General features: G+C 36.6%; 1 long non-coding RNA gene across 1 annotated transcript; it reads right to left on the reverse strand.

Annotated features, from left to right (window-relative positions):
• Nucleotides 1-1527: 1527 nt before the first annotated feature.
• Nucleotides 1528-5049, reverse strand: LOC115427246 (uncharacterized). Its single transcript, XR_003936459.1, has 3 exons — nt 4205-5049; nt 2548-3348; nt 1528-1749 (listed from the first exon to the last, which is right to left on the reverse strand). It is a non-coding gene; the product is annotated as an uncharacterized LOC115427246 (long non-coding RNA).
• Between the last annotated feature and the right edge of the window lie 1186 nt (nt 5050-6235).

Genomic DNA, 6235 nt, shown 5'->3' on the forward strand with positions numbered 1-6235 from the left:
TGAAAAGGTGTTGCATGATTTTGTTTTAAAATTTGCATTATTATTTGCACAGTCCTGGTGTTTTGGTTGTTTGGTGTCGATGTACGGGCAGGTTACTAAGGATGGACAGAAGAGCCTGTAGCTTCCAGAAGTTGCGTGGAGCTTATGGGGGTGGGGGGTGGGGGGTGGGGTACGCGGCATTAGAGCCCAGAGGAGCTCACGGTTTTTCTGACCGTGTTGGACTTTCGTGGATAAGTTCGTATGTATTTTTGCCGTGTTTGGACAGAAAACTTATGCAGTGGATTCTTTTATGTATGTACTTTTTATTTTTCGTATTTTTGTTCAATACATTTGAGAAGAGGAACTTTGTGGCGGACACTTTTAACAACACGAGTCAGCCATAAGCTCCGGTGGAAGGTTTTATTGGAAAACCTACAGTTAAAGAAACCCTTTTTGGTACTTGAGGGGCTCCGTAGTCTCCTGTACCTCTGAGAAAAAACACTCTAAGCTAGTTTCACAGCTTTTCTTTGAGCCAGATGCAGTATTTGGGTTTGGTAAAACATTCAGAAAGGAACACAACCATTCAAACCCCAGCGTTTCGGGAAGCCGAAGCCTGAATTTGGTTCCCAGGTCCGCGTGTAACTACATAAATGTACTGTAAACATAAACGACCTATCACTGTGAGCCACTTCTTCTGCTGGAGATACAAAGAGTGGAAAAGCTTTCATGTAATAGAAGTATAGCACCAGCGCAATGAGAGGCTTTCAGCCGTACGGACACTGCAATTATTCTGATCCATTTCATGGGCCGGTGAGTGTTTGGATACAGAAGAATGAATCAACACAGAAAAGTGATGTCCCATCAGATTTGGAAGGAACAGCTCTGGGTGTTTTTCTTGCACCGGTGCAGACAGGTTTTTTCAGACGAACCATCAGGTTTGGAGAGAAAGGAACTAATGAAATATTTAAACTTCTCTAAAGACTGCGCTTCAGTTTTAGTCATTGTATCATCTGACTTATGTTGAAGACATTTTTAAAACCTGTGACCATCCACCCTGTCATGGGTGACACATAAGGTTCTAATAGTTTTGGATTTTTCATTCTAGTTTAGTTTTAGTTAGTTTGAACTTTTTTCTCTAATTCAGTTAGTTTTAATTCGTTTTTAGAGCAGGTTTGCTAGTTTTCATTAGTTTAAATTTTTTTTTCTAAATGCTTAGTTTTAGTTTAGTTTTAGTATTAGCTTTAGTTTTTTTTAAAATCTTTTCTCTTCTTCTCTGTCGTCGTATTCAAATAAATCCCAGACAGGACTCTGCTGCTTTCTCCCAACTTTAGTCTCCATGTTTCCAGGTAGAGTGGGGACCAGAAGACGACTGGAAACCACAAGTGAACACAAGTGACCGATCGTCAAGTGTCGTATGGTGCCAGCAGCTAAAATTGCTTGAGCGAAATAAATCAATTTCATATCAGTCCGACATTGACAAAAACGAAAACAAAGGAAATTTTATCCGTAATTTTTATACGTTTTTGTTAATTTTGTAAGCACGCAATACAGTTTCAGTCTTCTTTTAATTTTATTTATTTCAGTTAATGAAAATGTTTTTTCAATTCTAGTTTTGGTCATTTCATTAGTTTTCATTAACGATAATACCCTTGGTGACACATTTAAGGGTTGGGGTTACATTAGAGCCGGTCTGGGCCGGTGTAGTTTAGGTTATGATTCAGCCACATGTTAAACACAGAAACTAGAGCATGGGTTGACAACCTTTACTATCTGTGCACTTCTATGAAACTGGGTTTATTTTAGTATCTGACACTTTTCCATCTTTTTAGACCCAATAATAAAAAGTACATGTAGACAGATTCCCCCCAGGATGGACCTAATGATGACCTCAGATAAATGCACAAAAAATTATCCTCCTGCTCTGATCCATCCCACAATTAATGAATTTTTAATCAAATATTGGATCCAAAAATAGGACCCAAATATGAACATTAAATCTCCCTAGGTGTCAGTGCATTAGATGTGAAAATGTGTGTAAATGCTCTTCTATAGACTCTAAATAATTTAACACTGTGTTAAATGTGTTGATCCTAGTAGTTTTTCTAATCCACACGTGGGGTTTTCATCAATCTCAGTCTCATTCCAGGTTTGGTGTGGAACCCATAGTGTCCACTGGTGTTACATGCAGAACCTGAATATTTAAACGCATATAAATTGCGAATGATTTTGCAACAGCGGTCATTTTTGTGAAGCACTCTGCCTTGCGTAATTAGTTTAATTCCCAAAATACACCTGTGAGAGACTAAAAAGATACTCAAAAACACAGTAGCGTGTAATTTTCCGTGTCCTTTTGACCGTGTTACATGTGGATTTTTGTATTAAATATAAAGTAAAATAAAATAAAAGTGTTTTATCTGAAAAATAGTTTGTCTTCTATCTCAGTAAATATTTATTTTTAAAATAGACCCAAAGTGCTTCCAAACTTCCTTCATAACATTCGTCTACATCTGGTTTGAATTTCTAGCCCCTCTGTTCTGTTTTTAGGACCAGTTTCATAGAAGTACCCACATACAGAGACGTTTTTGAGCAAAAAAAAAAAAAAAAAAAGAGTCTGGAGCCAAAAAATCCTGACTATGTTTTACCTTAAAGTGGTGACTCTGTGAGAAGCTCTTTAGGATTAGTTGGTAAAAAAATATGTAAAGGTTAACTGTCAGTGCATGTACAGAAGTACATAAAAGAAAACGGTGACGTTTGTCGTTATTGGGATGTGCAGTAAAAACCGACTGGTATGTGAAGGCTTCCTCTGCAATGAGTCCACAGATGAAGACCTTCAGTCATAAAAGAAAAAAGTAGTCCATATTTACTACTACTAGTACATCTGTTTTTGGGATAATTTGGACTAGGGCTGTACGATTTTGGCAAAAACGTGAATCATGATTTTTTCGGTTGGAACTGAGATCACGATTCTCTGGCACGATTTTTTTCTTTTCACAAAGTGCACTGCTGCGTTTTACCTCTGATTCGCATCTTTCATATCACTCCGCAAGTAGTCCGGTCACTTATGGTCCCGGTTGCTATGTGACGTCAGCTGATCTGTGATCTCTGATATGGAATGACATCTGGTCACATCTTGCGATAATAAATAAACAAATCATCGCATTTGTGACTGAATGGAAAAACTGACAATATGCACTTCTGTTTTTTCGACATTTAGTAAATATCGGTAAAGTTTTGTGCAGATGTCCGATAGAAAAGAGACTATTGACTCTGCTGTGTGTATTCAGATTTTGTGCCGTCCCTGTCGGAGCAGAGGCTGAAAGGCGACTCCGAACAAAGATCGCAGCTTGCCTCACATCAGGCAAAATTACACTGTAAAAAAAAACAAAAAAAACAAAAAAAAAAAACGTGAAAAAACTGTAATATTCCAGCAGCTGGGGTGCCGAAATAATACTGTTAAAAAACAGAAAATAACCATCTCATAAAAATACGGTCATTTTCCATAATTAAAATACAGTTTTTTGCCCTAACTTTACATGAGGTTTTGCTTTTTTTTTTTTTTTTTTTTTTTTTACTTTTTAATGTTTAATAAAGAATATTTACATGTATTAAAACAATCAAATTACCTATATATATATATATATATATATATATATATATATATAAAATAATTTTCAATGAGACTCAGTTGTCCAATCCACTGATAAAAACTGTATTTGGACAGTTTATCAGTGCTTATACATGTTATACATTCACAAAAATGCATTTATTCAACATTTTTGTTGTGAAACCTCCTGTAATTACACAAGATATTTGTCAATTAACAAAGAAGTCTTATTAAACTTACAGAACAAATACTTCTTTTACGGTTAATTGTCAGTAATTTTATCTCATTTTATTATTGTTAATTTTTTACAGTATTAAACTTTAAATTAACAGTTTAATCTCATAAATAGAAAAGAAATATTTATGAAATTATGATACATTTGCAAATGTATTTTAACTGTATTTTTCTGTGGAAAAAGAAAAAAATTCTTTTAAAAAATGGAAATTTTATGGTTATTCACAGTTACAGTTTTTTCATGTTATTTTACATTTGACATGTAAAATCAGTCAATTTTTGTCATTTCATTGATATTTTCCTGTATCTTAAAAATACAGGAAAAATCTGTCAAATAAAGAGTGAAAATTCTGTTAAATTACAGTTGTTGTTTTTTTTACAGTGCACTTTGAAAACAGTGAGCATCATCAACGCAGCTGCTTCTGCTTTTTTTTTTTTTTTTTTTTTAACTTTGCTTTCTGGGTTTAGTAATGCCTGCCTCTGCGCCGCCTGTGGCACATGGGGGGGATGTCAGTGATCTTAGCCTTGGGCCAGATGCTGTTCGGAGGCAGACAGCTCATCAAGGTGAGTGACAAGTGTTGGGGTGGGAACTTAACATTTGCTTCTGTGCCTGGAGGTGAGAAGTTTCACATTGTAGTTTTAGCTCTAAATCTTTTACTGCTTTTTTTCTGGACAAACCTCAAAGGGTAATGATGCTCTAATCAGTGAGGCAGCTTTGAAGTAGTTACAGCTGTTCACTGACATCACACACGCCATAACTGCACAGAATCACACCACAAACACCACTCTGAGCCCCCCCCCACCACTGTGGAATCTGCTGCTGCAATAAAAACAAGTCCAGCACGACGGATATGGGAGGATACATATTCTACGCTCAAGTGATGAAATGTTTAAAGGTTTGAAGCAGGTTTGAAGCGTCATGAGGGTAAACCCTCTGTGGCTGAAACCCTGTTGACGGCTGTGGTTGAGATCTTTATTCTTCTATTATTATTCTGGCAGTGAAAGGTTGTGGTTGTGGAGACTGGACTGCATAAAGGGGAAGTGTCCACAGATGGGGGCATGGACATTTTCTTCAGGAAAAAAACAACAACCACAAAGAAGGGGTCACGGCCCATTTCCATTCGAGGCTGGACGATAAAACAATCATCTGATTTCTGGAGTTATCACATTATTCAAGTGAAGCAGGGCTGTCAAACTCATTTTAGTTCAGTTCCACATTCAGCTAAATTTGATCTGCAGTGGGCCGGAGCAGTAAAATAATAACAGAATAATATAGAAATAATGTCAACTCCAAACTGTTCTGTGTTAGAGTGAAAAAAGTACATTTACATTTTAAAAAGGTTTACATCTACAAACTAGAAAAGCACTCAGAGAGCACAGACCTCCGCCAAGGCACATCAGTCCATAACTTTCTGAGTTATGTTGCATACAGACAGGCAGGCAGACAGACAGACAGGCAGGCAGACAGACAGACAGACAGACAGACAGGCAGACAGACAGACAGACAGACAGACAGACAGGCAGGCAGGCAGAGACAAACCAACGCTGGCAAAAACATAACCTCCTTGGCGGAGGTAACTATCCATTCAAAACATGTGAATAACATGAACAAACTGAAAAAATAAGTGTAATTTTAACAATATTCTGCCTCAGTTTATCATTTACACATGTACATTATAACATACAGATCACAGTGGATCTACAAACACACAAAACATTTAGTAACAGACTGAATATTGTTCAAATTGTACTTACTTCTCTTAAAACATTTCAGGTTGTTCATATTTGTTCAGGTTATTCACATTTTTGGTGAAATGATACTTTGTTTTAGTGTAAATACATGAAAATATTTATATTTACAAAGAAAGAAATATGGAGTTGTCATTATTTATATGTTACTATGATAGTATTTTACTGGTCCTGCCCACCTGAGATTGAATTGGTCTGAATGTGGAACCTGAACTAAAAGGATTGTTCATATCTTCAGTGTAATTTTTGCATTTCACAAATTCATCCCTAGGGCCGGACTGGACCCTTTGGAGGGCCGGATTTGGCCCCTGGGCCGCATGTTTGACACCTGTGATGTAAACAGTCTAATCTGATCTGTTTGATCAGATTACAGCAGTAATCTAGTAATCTGATTATGAAAAATAGGATTAACACACCTGGATTTGTCCCCAATACACTGATGTCTTCCTCCATGTATATAGTTTAATCGGATTTATTTTTGTTTTTCACATCTGAACATGTGTCAAAACAATTAAAACTGTACAAAATGGAAGTTACAAATTCAAATTTGAGTCAAAGACAACAGCAGGAAGTTTACGTACGAACGCCGAAAGAAATCCCATTAATGGACTGGAGTGTCTAAACCAGAGTTTATGATTATCGCATTTCTGAAGTGCATGTAAACGCATC

The sequence above is a fragment of the Sphaeramia orbicularis genome, chromosome 10 (assembly GCF_902148855.1).
Source record: "Sphaeramia orbicularis chromosome 10, fSphaOr1.1, whole genome shotgun sequence".
Lineage (NCBI taxonomy): Eukaryota > Metazoa > Chordata > Actinopteri > Kurtiformes > Apogonidae > Sphaeramia > Sphaeramia orbicularis.